Source organism: Macaca thibetana, chromosome 13, assembly GCF_024542745.1.
Source record: "Macaca thibetana thibetana isolate TM-01 chromosome 13, ASM2454274v1, whole genome shotgun sequence".
Lineage (NCBI taxonomy): Eukaryota > Metazoa > Chordata > Mammalia > Primates > Cercopithecidae > Macaca > Macaca thibetana.
This window is the reverse complement of record NC_065590.1, coordinates 26,116,956-26,135,158: the sequence shown is the minus strand read 5'-3', so window position 1 is coordinate 26,135,158 and position 18,203 is coordinate 26,116,956.

Below are 18,203 nucleotides of genomic sequence, written 5' to 3'. Positions count from 1 at the left end.
ATAGACCAGTGGAACAGAACAAAGACCATAGAAATAACCCCACACATCTATGACCATCTGATATTTGACAAACCTGCCAAAAACAAGCAATGGGGAAAGGATTCCCTATTTATTAAATGGTGCTGGGAAAAGTGGCTAGCCATATGCAGAAAACAGAAACTGGACCTCCTCCTACATCTTACACAAAAATTAACTCAAGATGGATTAAAGACTGAAATGTAAAACTCCAAACCATAAAAACCCTAGAAGAAAACCTACGCAATACCATTCAGGACATAGGCATGGGCAAAGACATTATGATTTAAACACGAAAAGCACTTCCAACAAAAGCCAGAATTGACAAATAGGATCTAATTAAACTAAAGAGCTTCTGCATAGCAAAAGAAACTAGCATCCAAGCAACCTACAGAATGGGAGAAAATGTTTACAATCTACCCATCTGACAAAGTTCTAATGTACATAATCTACAAGAAACTTAAATTTACAAGAAAAAAAAAATCCCATCAAAAAGTGGGCAAAAGATATGAACAGATATTTCTCAAAGGAAGACATCTATGTGGCCACAAAACACATGAAAAAAGGATCAACATCACTGGTCATTAGAGAAATGCAAATCAAAACCACAATGAGATACCATCTCAAGCCAGTCAGAATGGTGATCATTAAAAAGTCAGGAAACAACAAATGCTGGTGAGGCTGTGAAGACATAGGAACGTTTTTACACTGTTGGTGGGAGTGTAAATTAGTTCAACCATTGTGGAAGACAGTGTGGTGATTCCTCAAGGCTCTAGAACCAGAAATACCATATGACTCAGTAATCCCATTACTGGGTATATACCCAAAGGATTATAAATCATTCTACTATAAAAACACATGCACACATATGTTTATTGCAGCAGTATTCACAATAGCAAAGACTTGGAGCCAACCCAAATGCCCATCAATATAGACTGGATAAAAAATATGTGGCACATATAAGTCATGGAATACTATGCAGCCATAAAAAAGAATGAGATCATGTCAATTGCAGGGACATGGATGAAGCTGGAAGCCATCATTCTCAGCAAACTAACACAGGAATAGAAAATCAACCACCACATGTTTTCACTCATAAGAGGGAGTTGAACAATGATAGCACATGGACACGGGGAGGGGAACATCACACACCAGGGGTGTTGGGGCAAGGAGAGGGAGAGCATTAGGATAAATATCTAATGCTTGTGGGACTTAAAATCTAGATGACGGGTTGATAGGTGTGGCAAACCACCATGGCACATATACAGCTATATAACAAACTTGCACATTCTGCACATGTATCCCAGAACTTAAAATTTACAAAAATAATAATACTGTGCTGTGCATGTTAGTATAATGCATAATTATGAGAGCTGAGAAAGCTCTCAACAAATGTTAGGTAAGCTATTATTATTACTAATGAAATCGAGCCCAGGCTTTATCATTTTAATTTATGAAGAATTTACAACTGCTATGGATCTTGTCTACTGACGTCTGTTTCAACACAGTGACCATTGCCCTTTGCCCAGACTCTTCTGCCTTAGAGTCAGTACCACCAGACTCTTGACTGTAAGTGACCCAAAGCCAGTGTTATGGCTTCTAACTTAGACTTCTGTTGTGCCTTAATTCTTGGATTTTGCATTGCTTCCGCAAGCAAAGTCCCCTTGGAATCATAGTCCTCTAACAAAAGAGAGGAACTTGACCTCTGAATACTTATGACAATTTGGGCACTGCCTCCACTATCCAGCCCTCTATCTGGGTCTGTGGATTCTACCTATGAGATGAGTTTGAAAGCATCTCCTGGAAAAGTGGGAAGTCTCACCTCCTTCTCGATCAGTAGCCTGAGGCATTGCATAGCTCTTTCGTTCCTCAAGGCCAAAAGGGCTCCAATTCTTTTACGAAAAGGGCTGAATAACTATTTCAGTCTATGAGACTCATAGGGTCTCTGTAACAACCATTCAACTTTTCCACTGTCGCACAAACACAGCCATGGAGAATACATACATTACTAGGCATAACTGAATGTTTTTATTTTAACAAAAATAAAATATATGTAGGATCTGTAGGCTTAGTCTATGGACCCCTGTTCTAGGCCAGTGGCAGGCTCTTCTGCTTTCAGCTTACTTTATTCTGTGGGACTCCACAATCTCAGAATAACCCATGCAGGGTCATTGATTGTGCCAACGGTATGACATGAGCCACAAGTAGGACAAAAGGAAATGTATTTCCCCTTTTAATCTTTTTTAAAAAATACATTTTGGAAATGACACTTAGAATGTATCTCAACCTTGTTTTTCTCCATTCTCCGTTAATAAGTAACTCAAGCCTCTGCTCCCAGGATAAGGATCTATAAGCAAGATAACCAGAAGCTGTCACTGGTGGTTAGGGACACCCCAGAGGGAGTGTGCTTCACATTTGCAGTATTGTCTTCAGTTTGCTTTCCTATCTGGAAGCAGGTGGAGTTTCAGGCTTCTCATCATTGTAAAAATAACGTAATCCTCATCGCAAATTGGAAAAGGCTCCCAGGAATCAAACCTCAAATATGCTGGTATTTCACGAAGAGAGAAGCAGGTCTTAACTGAGAAAATGGAATTACCAACCTCTAGGGTTGCTCTTAAGAGTTAATGACAGAGCCAAGAATTGCTCCTCCTATAATCTAGGGCCAATCCTCATATTGAATTTCTGCTTTGGTCTCATGAATGCTAGCCTGATCAGAGACCACGTTGTATTGCTTAACCCCTTCTCTTTCTCTTGCATATTCATTTACTTCCTCTCAGCTGAATTGTTGTTTCTAAACACATTAGAGTTCCTCCCAATTAACACAAAAATACACAAATCTTTCTTGTTACCCCCCCCCATATCTTCTATCTCCCCTTGGTTTTCTATAATCATTGTCAACATTCATGCCACTTACCCCTCAGTCTTCCAATCTAGTTTCTATCCTCATCTTTCCACAAAATCAGCTTGTTAAAGTAACCAGTAACATGTAGCTTGTTAAATTCAATGAGCATTTTTCTCTTCTCAGTTTGATTCTCAAAAACCTCTGATACAACTGACCTCTCTGTGTGAAAACATTCTATTAAGTTGGTGCAAAACTAATCACGGTTTTTGCCATTGAAAATCAAGGCAAAAACTGCAGTTACTTTTGCACCAACTGAATACTTCCTGACTTTCCATGACAAACCTCTTCCTACATACTTTTTTCTTTCTCTTTCTGGCCACTCACACTGCCCGTTTTAGTGCTACATTTTCTCATCTTTACTACCTGAATGTCATGAGGTTCCTACTTCATGCTTACCATGAGACAAATACTAGAATATAACCTATATTAATAAATGAAACTATAATTTTGATGTATTAAGGATTTAGTGTGTGCTGGTCCCAGTCCCTCTTCCTTCCTGAATTCTAGTTCTTTAATAAAAAAAAAAGTCTAGTCTTAGTTTTCCATGATAGCAATTGATATCAGTAGGACCCAATGGAAACTTTGTATTCACTTAATCTTTAATTGACTCTCCCTCACCTAAAGCTTAAATTCCACCTTGTCCATATGCTCCTCTGATCCCTGACACATCTGTTGGGGCCAGTTCCAAATTATGTAGCTCCCTCCCTCTTATCTTGACTTTATGACATCTGTCAGTTGAATAATTTTAAAACCAAAAGACTTATGATAGCAAATAACACTAATGGTTCTAATATGATTCAAGTACTCACAGGACAGGTTTTGTGAGAGAATATGACTCTCATTAAGCCATTAATATTACAGGTAAAGGGGCCCAAGGCCCTAGAATATGGGCTGTGAGATGGGTGGTATGATGGAAAAGGCAGGCAAGTTCAGATATACCAATCAAAAGAAATCTAGAAACATAGTATGAAATGATGCTTAACTTAATTGAAGTAAGTCCCAGATAAGAAAAATAAGTTATGCTACCAAATATTTCTACTCCATTATTTTTGCCTAAGACTCTTCTTCGATGATGCCCGGAGAGCCACCATTCAATCCTAACGTCGAGAATACTGACTATTTTTCTCCAGGGATACAATTTTGGCCTTCATTTCAGGATAATGTAATGTCTGATAATTTCATGTCTTTGGGTCTCTGCTGTATTGTCTGAAAATTAACCCATGGATCAAGAATTATAAAATAGAAATACAAACAACTAGAGAGTCTCGGTGAGACCTATAACAACACTCCAACAGGATGGTGGCATTTAAGATAGATGGCAAATGCCAATTCTGAGGCACTTCTGTAAGAAGCTTGTGTTTCCCATTAGAGAAATAACGAAGCTTCCATATAATTTGCAAGTTTAAAATTGCAAATCCAACTCTTGGGAGACAATTGGGTTGCTTAAGTTTCACATGAGTAAATATATTGGCTGTGTTGGTATTATTCAAAACTCGGAGCCACAAAATACATTTTTGTATCATTTTATTTGTAGAAGAATGACACAATTATTTTCAGAATAATTAACTCCTCAGTTTAGTGACAATTATGTTCCATTATAATAATTAAAATCACACCCTGCTATTTGGATGAACTCAATAGAATAATGATTTCTTAGGGGAAGATTTAATCGGATCATTATTTTTTCTCCAGCATTAAAAATATCTGTAAATTATTTCAACTCATTGTACTACTGCTTAATTTTGAATTTTCTAGCTGTCCTATGGAAAGAAATATCATAAGAAAGATGGCAGTCTCAATCCACCCTTGAACTACCTGTGCATAATAATTGTTGCTGGAGGCATGCCAGGGCTTGGTAAAATGCAAAACTGATGGCTTGGCATAGCAGCAGGGCCACAGATGGTGGGAGTACCTGAAATCAGGTGGGTAGGAGCAGGTGGTGAGCTGAATAGTGGTATTTCAGAGGAATGGTCCGTCGAAGGAAGAACTCTGGTAAATGAGTGGGAGAATAAGATTAAATATCAAATGCTTTCCTGTGGATGAAGTTGTTGGTTAGAGCTTGGAAGGGTATTAGGACCCTAGGCAAATGGATTGGAATTCAAGAGAGCACTCCTGGTTGAAGAAGAAACTGAAGTATAAGGCAGAAAACTGAGCGGAAGTGGGGAATGTGCTAGACCAGTAAGACAGGGGTGGGGAAGAGCTAAGCCCTTTGAACACTGTAATGTTCTAGTTTACCCTGAAGTACATCAGATATGGAAATAATAGCAGTGAGATTATCAACCCTACTTAAGTAGACCATATATTGGTAGGTACTACTACAGCTACAGCTATGTCTTAGCTTGAATTATATACTGGATGCAGAAAGTGGGAAATGACTGTTCAGGTTCACTTAGGGAGGTGTTGGAGGTCTTAAAAAGAAAAGCCCATTGGTGTGGTGACTCACACCTGCAATCCCAGCACTTTGGGGAGCCAAGGTGGGCAGATCACCTGAGATCAGGAGTTCAAGACCAGCCTGGCCAACATGACGAAACCCCGTATCTACTAAAAATACAAAAATTAGCCGGGCATAGTGGTGGGCACCTGTAATCCCAACTACACAGGAGGTTGAGGCAGGATAATTGCTTGAATCTGGGAGGTGAAGGTTGCAGTGAGCTGAGATTGTACCACTTAAATCCAGCCTGGGTGAGAGAAGGAGACTCTGCCAAGAGAGGGAGAGAGAGACGGAGATACGGGGGGCGGGTGGGGAGAGAGAGAGAGAGACCCAAACCCAAGGCTTTAAGGCAAGAGAGTAAGAAGCAATAAACCCTAAAGTGTGCTTATTTTACAGAAAAGGGTAGGCTGCTCAGCAACCCCCTGTGTATGCCCTTTCAGTGTAAATGACTTGGGACTAAGAGGTAGTTTGTAAACCAAATGGACAGAGCCCACTAGACTGAAAGCTCTAAGCACTTAACACCGTTTGCTACATAGTAGGGGATTTATACATCATTGTTGAATAAAAATGAATTGATTAATAAAGGACTGCATGTGAATTCTGTCACTTGCAGAGTTCCCAGACTCTGTAGACATGGTGGTGGAGTCAGGGATCATAGTCTTTTGGGTGGTTCTTTATTATTTCATGATTCTGTTTCTAATCACTTTCATTTTGTTATAGTGAATGCATACCTCATGAAGCTAAAACTTTCCAGCCTCCACAGGGACAGGGAAACATTCTGAATCCTGGGAGAGCATAATTGCTCCAAAGACAATAGTATAAGAGCAGAGGGGGCAAAGTTTCTAAGTAGGGCTAGAGTTGACCTGGGAACTGGAGTGAGACAGTTGTCTCTGTAAGAATTCCTATTTATAACATAAAAGAACCTGAGAAGGTAGACAGGCATCTTTCTTGAGGAGACCCAGGTGTCCTGGACCCGATTTCTTGACTCTGAGTTGGTACAACTGAACTCACTCATAATGGAGGGACTCGATAGTAACATGATGTAGGAAAGAAGAAATTCTTGATCTTCTTATTCTATAGAAGACGCTATACAATCTTCTTGTGGTTCAGTGCTGGGAAGAGGTGACTAAGGGTTTTATTTGTTTGGTTTTTGACTTTAACAATTTAGAGAGTCAGGAATGACAATGTCTAGAGAGTCATCTGTTAGAAGGAAGTTTATTCTGCAAAACAATAGGGATCAGAATCCCCCTAATATAGTTTGGATATTTGTCTCCAACCAAATCTTATGTTGAAATGTAATTTTCAAGTTTAGAGGTGGGGCCTGGTAGGAAGTGTTTGGGTCATGGGGGCAGATCCCTCATGGCTTAGTGCTGTCCTCACTGTAGTGATTTCTCCAGGCAGTGAGTTCTTGTGAGATCTGGTTGTTTACAACTATGTGCCACCTCCCCCACGCTCTCTTGCTCCTGCTTTTGCCATGTGATATATCTACTCCCACTTCCCCTTCTGTCATGAGTACAAGCTCCCTGAGGCTTCCCCAGAAGCTGAGCAGATGCCAGTGCCATGCTTGTACAGTCTGCGGGGCCATGAGCCAATTAACCCTCTTTTCATTATAAATTATCCAGTCTCAGGTATTTATTTATAGCAACGCAAGAACGGCCTAACATACCCCCATAGTCAGTGAGGCAAAGTCTCACTAACGTGGAATCTAGTAAGATCATCTAAGGATAGTCACAAGTCCTCTGCAGGTTGTTTAGAATTGGCACTACTTATGTCCCACAGTTTAATCCATCCATAAAATCAAGCCAAGCATGTCTACAAACACTTTTTTAAAGTCATTCACCCCATATCCTTATTTGCTCTGAACTAAACTCTTTCAATTCTTCCCACCACAATGACCTGAAATATTTAATTCTGCACCTTACTACTGTGTCTCTGTCAGGATCCTTTTCTTGGTGATTACTTGGTCTAACTCTGATATTTGAGTCTTTGGCTTCCTGTAATATTGTTAACACCACTTTCTTCCAATCATTGTATTGATCATGTGAAACAGATGCTAGAATTATATCTTTTTCATTGCACAACATTTTACAGAGTGACATAGCACTTAACTGTAAGCTTGAGGACATGAAGCTTGCCTTCTCATCATTATATTCCTAGACCCTGGCACAATGGTTGTCGTTAGTATATATTGGTTGAATGAGTGAATGAATAAATACACATCTTCCTAATATTTTGAGTTCTGAGAGTTTATAAAAAGTGATCTTTATAAAATGAAAGCTGGGACAGTTTTTGAAATGTTCCACATCTACTTGGCATCATTATTCTGTAGTGTGGCATCTTTCTTGCCCTTGATTATCCCCCTCATCTACTGGGGAAACCAGATATCTAACTAGTATGTAGGTGGGGCCATGGTAAAGATTTACACAGGGTGCTGTGAGAGGATAGGGGACAATCATACAATCCTTTAAGGTCAGGACAAGGAATTCATGCTTAATAAGAGTTTTAAATATTGAAACAGTAATAAAACAGATGGAGGGGAGTGGAGAGTGGTCTCTGGGAGGGTTGGGTGGGGAAAGGTATAGCATTTTACTACCGGAGGGTCATTACAAAAAAGGCGAGAAGTATGACATAGCGTAGTTGCCTGCAATCCAGTGCTCCTGGGACATCAAATTCCAAGCAGAGAAAGAAATAAATGAGTCTGAGAGGTAGAAGAAATCAGATCACAGAGGGCTTTTATACTTTGACATAGATTTTAAGTTTTATTCTGTGGACAGTTGGGGATGGCATGGATAATTTGCAATTTAGAAAACTCTGGAAGATGAGCAAAAGATTAATGAGGTGGGCAAATCTCAGGAAGGGAAACTAGTTAGAAAAATATAGCAGTAGTTTGCAGGAGAGAAATATGAGAACGTGAGCAAGGCAAAAATAGATGTGAAAATAAAGTGTCTAAACTTGGTGCCTGAATGACTAGAGGTCTGAAAGTTATTCTGGAGTCAAGAATAGTTTCCAGGTTACTAATTAGGCAGAACAGTTGGAGGGTTGTGACACTAATTGAAACAGAGACCGCAAGAGGAGGAAAGTGAGGAATTCTCACTTTGAATAAGGTGAATAAGGTGTCTGCAGAACATTCACATGAGCATGTCTGCTATGCAATGGTCTGTAAGAATTTGAAGTTTGAGAAGAAAAGACTGACAATGTCAGTTTGGAAATCATTAGCATATAGGCAGTTAAAACCATGAGAATGTATGAGCTCACTCAGTGAGTGTACAGAAAAGAACATAGAACTGAGCACTGAATTGGAGTAAATAACTACCTTTGAGTAGTGCACAGAGAAAGAAACATCTATAAATTTAACCAATAAATATCAGATTTGCCTTATGGGATAACATAATATTTGCCCATATATAATTCCCTACCACCCTCTAAATTTTATAACCCACTGTTATCTGGCTTCTGGTACTCAATAAACTTTCTGTTTTCTGGGTTTTTTTATTACACTTTTTATTTAGAGATAATTACTGATTCACATGCAGTTGTATGAAATAATAAAAAGAGATCCCATGTGTAATTTATCAAGTTTTCCTTAATGGCAATTCTTACAAACTATATCACAACCAGGATATTAGCACTGATATAGTCAAGATACAGAAAATTTCCTTCACCACAGAGATTCCTCATGTTGTTTTTTTGTTTTTAGCCACACCTGTTTCCCTTTGGCTCTCAACTCCTCTAACACCAAGCCAGGACCAATACATTCTCCATTGCTCTAATTTGGTCATTTCATGCATGTTATAGATAAATGGAATCATACTGTATGTAACCTTTTGGGATTGGGTACACAACATAATCTCTGGAAAGCCAGATTGTTGGAGGTATCAAAATTTGTTCCTTTGTACTGTTGGAGCAGTATTCCATGGTATCGATGTTACAGTTCATTTTACCTTTCAACTGTGAGAGACTTATTTCCATGGTTTTTTCCCACTATTAGGAATAAAGCTCATATATATATCGTGTACTGCTTTTTGTGTGAACATAGGTTTTCATTTCTCTGGGATAAATGATTAGGACACAGTTTCTGGGTTCTATAGTAGTCACATATTTATTTTTTTTAAGAGACTGCCAAAGTGTTTTTGAGAGCTACTCAAAAGCTACAGTTCCCTCAGCAATGTATGATCCAGTTTCTGTGAATCCTTGCTAGAACTTTATGTTGTCACTCTTTTTTGTTTTAGCCATTCTGATTGATGTGTAGTGACATCTCATTGTGGTTTTAACTCACACTTCCTTAGTGGTTAATGATGATGAACATATTTTCATGTACTTATTCACCATCTGTAAATCCTGTTGGGTGGAATGTATCTACATGTATTTTGCTCAACTGTGTAATCAGATTGTTTGCTTTTTTACTGTTGGGATTTGAGTTATATATTCTTGCTCTTCTTCCTTTGTTGGCCAGGTGGTTTGTAAAGAGTTTCTCTCACTCATTAGGCTTTCTTTTTCAGCTTAACAGGACCTTTTCCTCACCACAACAGTAATGAAGGTAATGAGCTAATGAAGATCATTTGATTAACTTTTCTTTTTATGGATCATGCTTTTGTGCTAAGTTTGTAAATTCTTTAGTCCTGTACCTTGAAGATTTCCTGGCTTCTTTTCCTAAAAGTTATATAGCATTGACCTTTACATTTAAGTCCATGATTCATTTTGTTAATTTTTATGAATTTAGGTCAAATTACATATTGAGGGGAGGCCATGGATGTCCAATTACTTCAGCACCATTTGTCAGAAAGGCTATCTTTCCTCCATTGACTTGCTTTTGCACCTTTGTGATGTGAACATCAGTTGGACAATCAGGTATGGGTCTATTTATGAGATCTCTACTTGTTCATCAATTTATGTGTCTGTCTCTCTGACAATACCACATGCTACTGATTATTGTAGTTGTAGAGTAAGTATTAAATTAAATAGTCTGATTTTTCTTTTTTATACTTTTTAAAATATAAAATTGTTTAATCTACTTTAGTTCTACAGTCTTTCTGTATAAATTTCAGGATAACCTGATTTATGTCTAAAATAATCTTGCTAGTATTTTGATAATAATTGTGTCAGTCTTGCCAGTATATCTTTTGGGGCGAATATATTTACTGGTTTAATTTTTTTCAATCCATTAACATAGTATCTCTTTTCACTTATTTATATCTTATTTGATTTTTCATCAATGTATAGTTTTCAGAATACAGGTCCTATACAGGTTTAATTACATTTACACCAAAGAATTATTTTTGAGCTGTTTATATGTGGTATATTTTGAATTTCATTGTCCATGTATTTCTTGCTAGCATGCAGAAATAAAATGGATTTTTTAATGTTTATCTTCTATCCTGCAACCTTGAACTCTCTTATTAGCTCTAAAAATGCTTTTGTAGATTGCTTGGGATTTTCTCTGCAGATAAGTGTGCTATCTGCAACTTAGAAAAGTTGTTTTTTTCTGATATGAATGTCTTTGATTTCCTTTTCTTCTAGTGCTATTAAAAACTCATAGCACTATGTTAAATAAGAGTGGTGATAGAAGGCATCCTTGTCTTATTCACAATCTTAGGGTATTCAGTCTTTCATCATTAAGTATGATGTTACCTGTAGAACTTTTTGAAGTCATTCTTTATCAAGTTGAATTAGTCTCTATTTCCAGTTTTCTGATAGTTTTTATTATGAATCAGTTTTTATTATGATTTTTCTGCATCAATTGATATGATCATGTAATCTTTCTTCTATAGCTTAATATGGTGATTTTCAAAATTGATATTTGACTATTTACCTAGCTTGGAACCCTGAAACAGACACCAGTTGGTCATGATTATGAATTATGTTTATGTATTGCTAAATTCTATTTGTCTATGTCTGTATGTATTGCTAAATTCTATGTTGTGTCAAATTTTATATGTTCATATAAAAATATAAATAGGTGGTTTGTAAATATTTTCTTTCACCACCTATATATTTTTAAGTGACATTATTCTTTAACATTTTTGTACTGTCTTTCTATTTTAGCATTAAAGTCATATTAGATTCATAAGATGAATTGGAAAATATTTTCTTCTCTGTTTTTTTCCTGGAAGAAATTGTTTAAAACTGGGGTTAGTAGTTTTTAAAACATTTGGTACACTTCTCCAGTGATTCCATCTGGGCCTGAAATTTTGTGGTTGCGGGGAGAATCTTTAAATGATTCATTCAAATTCCTTAATAGTTATAGGGTTATCCATATAAATGATCTACTTCATTCTGAGCAAATGTCATAGTTTGTTTTTCCAGGAAGTAGTTCATTTCATCTAAGTAGTCAGATATAGTCATGAAAAACTTCCCATAGTAATCCCTTATTACCCACTTTTTGTCTGCAGGGTCTATAGTTATAGCCTGGTTCATCACTGATATTGGGAGTTTTTATCTTGTTTCATTTCAATTTGCCAGTCTTTCTAGATAATTTTGAAATTATTAATCTTCTCAAAGAACCAGCTCTGTTTCATTGATGTTTTTCTATTTTCTGTTTTCAATTTTATTGATTTCTGCTCTTATCTTTATTATTTCCTCCTTCTGCGTGTCTTGGGTTGATTTTGCTTTTCTTTTTTTAGGTCTCTGAGATGGAATCCTAGATTACTGATTTGTGACTTTTCCTCTTTTCCTAACATATAAAGTTAGTGCTATAAATGTCCCTCTTAGCACAGCTTTAGTTTTATGACCTAAACTTTGTTATCCTGTATTTTTCCTTTTACTTATTTCAATGTAATTTATTTTTCTTCTTGACCTATGAATTATTTAAAGTGCGTTATTTATTTTTAAGTATTTGGAAATTTTCCTCTTAGCTTTTTATTATTTATTTCTAGTTTGATTTCATCATGATTAGATAACACTATCTGATTTCAACTATTTCATATTTAGTGAAGTTTTTTATAACTTAGGATATGATCTATCTTGGTATATGTTCTGTGGTCACTTAAAATTATGCATATTTATTTTGTTGGTTGGGGGGGTGTAGTATTCTATTAATGTCTGTTAGATCCCATTAGTTGGTGGTATTATTGAGTTCTAAATATTTCCTACTTTTCTATCTGGTTGGTCTATCAGTTGTATTTAAGTACTGTTAATATATCCAACCATAACTGTGAATTTGCTTATACTGTTTTCAATTCAATTGGTTTCTGCTTCACTCATTTTACAGCTGTTATTTGCTGTGTACTCATTTAAGATTACTTTATCTTCTTGGGGGATAGACTTTACATCTTTGTATAATTTCTCTCTCTGTCTACAGTAATGTTCTTTGTTTTGATGTGTACATTTTTTATATTATGTTGATACTCATGCTTTCTATTAATGTTTGCATGATACGTTTTCCAAACTTTACCTTCCAATCTGTCTATATTATATTTATAATAAATTCTTATATACAAGCATATAGTTGCCTTATGTTTGTAATCCCCTGTATGATTTTCATATTTTAATTGATGTATTTAGACCATCCACATTTAATTTAATTCTTGTTATGTTAAGGCAGAAGCAGGCCCATTTATTGATTGACTGTTTTCTTGTTACATTTGTTTTCTTTTCTCTTCCTGTTTCTGAGATGCTTGAACATTTTCTACAATTACATTTTTATTTGCCCCTAGTGGTTTCTTTTCTTCAAAAATAACAAATATGTCTTTATTGCATATATTTAAAGTATACAACATGATATTTTGATTTATATTAATGAAATGATTACTAGTCAAGCAGTTTAACATATCCGTAACACTTGTGATCATCACATCGCCTCAATTAGAAAAAAGTTTCTGTGGCCAGGCATGGTGACTCACACCTGTAATCCCAGCACTTTGGGAAGCCGAGGCAGGCACATCACAAGGTCAAGGGGTAGAGACTATCCTGGCCAACATGGTGAAACTCCATCTCTATTAAAAATACAAAAATTAGCTGGGTGTGGTCGTGCACGCCTGTAGTCCCAGCTACTCAGGAGGCTGAGGCAGGAGAATCACTTGAACCTGGGAGGTGGAGGTGGCAGTGAGTGGAGATTGCACCACTGCACTCCAGCCTGGCAACAGAGCGAGATTCTGTCTCCAAAAAAAAAAAAAAAAAAAAAAAAAAAAGTTTTTGTTGTGATGAGTGCAACTTAAAATCTATTTTTTGTTTTTAGCAAATGTTCAGTATACAATATTAAGTATAATCCTCATGTTGTATACATTTCTAGAGTTATGCATCATACTTAAATGCAAATTTGCACCCTTTTACCTACATATCCTCATTTCCTCCTTCCCCTGACCATGAAAATGAAGACTCTACTCTGTTTCTATATATTTGACTTTTTAAAAGATATTAATGAGATTATATAATTTTTTTTCCTTCCATGCAATGTTTGTGTTTCTTTCAGGTTGTTTCCGTATCTTGGTTATTGTGTACCATGCTGCCACAAATATGGGTGTGCAGACATCTCTGTAAGATGCTGATTTCATTTATTTTTGGTATATTCCTAGCAGATGGAATACTATGTCAGAACTTTCAACAAGGCCACCAAGACCACACAATGGAAAAAAGATAATCTCTTCAGTAATTGGTACTGGGAAAACTGGACAGTCACATTTAAAAGAATAAAATTGGACCCTTATCTTACAGCACACACAAACATCAACTCAAAATGGATTAAAGCCCTAAATGTAAGACTTGAAACCATAAAACTTTCAGAAAAAAAACTTAGGAGAAAAATTTTGATACTGGCCTTGGCAATGATTTTTTGTGTATCACACCTAAAACTTAGCCAACAAAAGCAAAAATCAGGAAGTGGGGCTACATCAAATTAAAAAAACTTCTGCACAGAAAAATAATTAACAAAATGAAAAAGCAGTCTACTGAGAGGGAGAAATATTTTCAAACCATGTATCTGATAAAAGGCTAATCTACATAAAATATAAAGAAATACACACAACTCATTCAATAACAACCTGATTTCAAAATGGGCAAAGGAACTGAATAGATATTTTTCCAAAGACGACATAAAAATGGCAAACAGGTATATAAAAAAGTGATGAATGTGATTAATCATCAGGGAAATGCAATCAAAATGACAATGAGATGTCCCCCTCACACTTGTTAGAATGGCTACTATCAAAGACGGGAGGTTTAAGTGTTGTAAGGGCTGTGGAGAAGAGAGATACTGTGTTTTTGGTGGTGAACACCAAGAGAATGTAGATTGGTACCATCATTATGGAAAACAGTATGAAAGTTTCTCAAAAAATTCAAAATAGAACTACTGATAATGCTTGTGGATCTCTCTTTGTATGTTAATGGTTGGCATTGTATCACACTTTATATGCATAATTTTTCACAGACCAACAGTGCTATCATTTACCAGTTGAGAAACATTACCTCACTTTATGATCCTTTACCTTCTCACATTTCTAATGTAATTACCTGAAGTATTTCTCCTATATAACATTTAAAATCACAGCATTGTAATAATGTTCTGTCAGCAAACGTAATTTAGAAAGCCCACAGAAAAAATGGTTTCAGTGTTTATTCTTTCGTTTTCCTTCTATCTTGAGAACTTCATTTAGCCAGTTTTTTAGAATAGGTGTGCGCTGGTGAGAAATTCTCTCCTTTTCTTCATCTGAGATTGTATTGTTTTTTCCCTTCATTCTTTAGGGATATTTGGCTAAAGGATCTGCATTGACCGTTCTTTTCGACACCTGAAAATCATTTTGCTTCCTTCAGGATCCCAGGGTTTCTGATCTACTGTCATATAAATAAATCCCTTTCACCCAGAGGTAAAGTGTCATTTTTCTCTGGTTTCTTTCAAGATGTATCCTTTGTTGTAGTTTTTAGAACTTTGATTATAATGTGTTTAGACATTGATTTCTTAGGTTTTATTCTATTTGAAATTTGCTCACCTCCTTGAATCTGTAGGTTTACATCTGACAAATTTAGAAAATTTTCAGCCATTATCTCTGTTTTGGCATTAAAATTTTTATAGCTGTTTAGTTCTTTTAAACTTTTATTTTGGATTTGATGAGTACATGTGCAGGTTTACATGGGTAAATTATGTATCACAGGGGTTTCATTTACAGATTATTTGATCATCCAGGTGATGAGCCTAGTACCTGAAAAGTAGTTTGTCAATCCTCCCCCTCCTCCCTCACTCCACCCTTAAGTAGGCCACGTTGTCTATTGTTCCCTTCTTTTTGCTTATGTGTTCTCAATGTTTAGCTCTCATTTACACGTAGGAGCATATGGTATTTGGTTTCCTGCTCCTATCTACATTACTTTTCTTAGGACTAATGGCTTCTAGCTGCATCCATGTTGCAACAAATGACATGACTTCATTCTTTCCAGTGCTTTGTTGTATTTTATGGTACATATGTACATTTTCTTTATTCAGTCCACTATTGATAGGCACCTAGGTTGAGTCCATGTCTTTGCTTTTGCTAATAATGCTGCGATGTACATACACATACATATGTTTCTATAGTGGAATGATTAATGTTCCTTTGAGTATATACCCAGTAATGGAATTGCTGGGTCACATGGTAGTTCTGTTTTGTTTGAGAAATCTCTCAACTACTTTCCACAGAGGCTGAAATAATTTATATTCCCAACAACAGTGTATAAGCATTCCCTTTCTCTGTAACATCACCAACATCGGTTATTTTTTTGGCTTGTTAGTAATAGCCATTTTGACCAGTGTGAGATGGTATCTCATTGTGGTTTTGACTTATATTTCTCTGATGATTAGTGTTAAGCCTTTTCTTCATATGCTTGCTGGCCATGTGCATATTCTTTTGAGAAGTGTCTGTTCATATTACTTGTCAATTTTTTAATGGGGTTGCCTTTTGCTTGTTAAGTTACTTAAGTTACTTATAGATTATGGATAGTAGACCTGTGTCAGTTGCATAGTTAACAAATATCTTACCACTTATTCTGTAGGTTGTCTTTTTATTCTGCTAATAGCTTCTTTCATTCTACAGAAGCTCTTTAGTTTAATTAGGTTCCACTTGTCAATTTTTGTTTTGCTGCAATTGCTTTTGGAGTTATCATGAAATCTTATCTAGGGCCTATGTCCACAATGATATTTCCTAGGTATTCTTCTAGGATTTTTAGTTTTAACATTTAAGTCTTTAATCTAGAAGATAAGATGATTATAGGTGTACAGCTTTATTTCTGTGTGTCTGTTTCTGTAGTAGTACCACATTCAGGTTACTGTAGCTTTGTAGTATAGTTTTAAGTCAGGTAGTATAATGCTCCCCACTTTGTTCTTTTTGCTTAGGATTGCTTTTTCTCTACTGGCTATTTTTTGGTTTCCTGTGAATTTTAGAAGTTGTTTTCTTCTAAAAGTTGTTTTCTAATTCTGTGAAAAAAGTCGGTAGTTTAATAGAAATGGCATTGAATCTATAAACTGCTTTGGGCACTTTGGCCATTTTAACAATACTGATGCTTCCTACCCATGAGCACTGAATGTTTTTCCTTGTCTCCAATTTCTTTCAGCAGTGTTTGATAATTCTTAGAGATCTTTCACAGCCCTGCTAGCTGTATTCCCAGGTATTTTATTCTTTTTGTGGCTATTATAAATGAGATTGTGGGGGTAGCTGCAGGTGGACACGTGCAATGTGGTGGCAGGAGGCTATGGGCCGGCATGCACTGGCAGGGGCTGATCTACAGTTAGGCAGGGCCTGCCTGCAAGGGGCTTATGGTAACAGGTGCCTGAAAGTACCTTGGTTTGGCATCTGAGGCTGAGCAGGTACAACCAGGAAGGAACCCTGGGAGAGGCTGGCAGGCAATGAGGCATTAAGATCAGACTGGCCACATCTCACAGGCAAGACTGCCCTGCTGTGTCCAGCTCTAACAGTAAACAAAGGCCAATGACACCTTGAAGAGTGTGGCAAGCCTTAGGTTTGGGTAACCCTGGCTGTGCTCCACTGCAACCATTCTGGCACCAAAAACTCTGGGCTCTGCACAGGCTGGAGTCCTGTTTCTGTCAACTCCCTGAGCAGCTCCCTTTGTCAACTGAAATGTCCATGAGGGTTGTGGGGTTTTCTGCAGCTAGGATTCTGGAGGTCTGTGTTGACAGTGAGTCACTCCATGCCTATTTAATTCACCCCTTCCCCAGAAGCTGCCAAGGACCGGGAATGAGTTCTAGTGCTCAGCAACCCTGTGCAGAGTTCCTAGCTTCCTCTCCCTTCACCCCAGGTGTGCACCCTCCCTCCATCTACTCTCAATGCCTTTCTTCTGAATATCTGCTCAGAGTGGGCTAGCCTTCTTGAGGGTCTGGTCTGTCAGTGGAGGAAGCTCTTCTTGGCTGCATCAAGTCAGCCATCTTGGCTCAGCAGCAGGATGCTTTTGGTGGACCTTTACTCTCAGCCATGAACTCTGCATATTTTCTAGCCCCACCCTTTCCTCCTTTCCAAGTACTCTAGTGACATGAATGCCATTTTGTTATAGTCCCACAGATCCCTGATACTATTTTTAACAATTACAATTGTAGGTATTTATGGGGTACACACTGATGCTTTGATACATACAATGTATGTATCTGATCAGGGTAATTAGCATATTCATCATCTCAAACATTTATCATTTCTTTGTATTAGGGACATTCAATATCTTTCTAGCTATTTGAAACTATATATTGTCCATTTTTATTCAGCCTATTTTTATCTGTTGCTCAGGTCGTATCATTTCTATTCTACTTTACATCTCACTGATCTTTCCTTTGTCCTCTTTATTCTGATGTTTAACACATTTGCTAAGCATTTTATTTTGGTTATTGTATTTCTTCAGTTCTAAAATTTCAATTTGGTCTTTATATCTTACATCTATTTGCTGAGACTT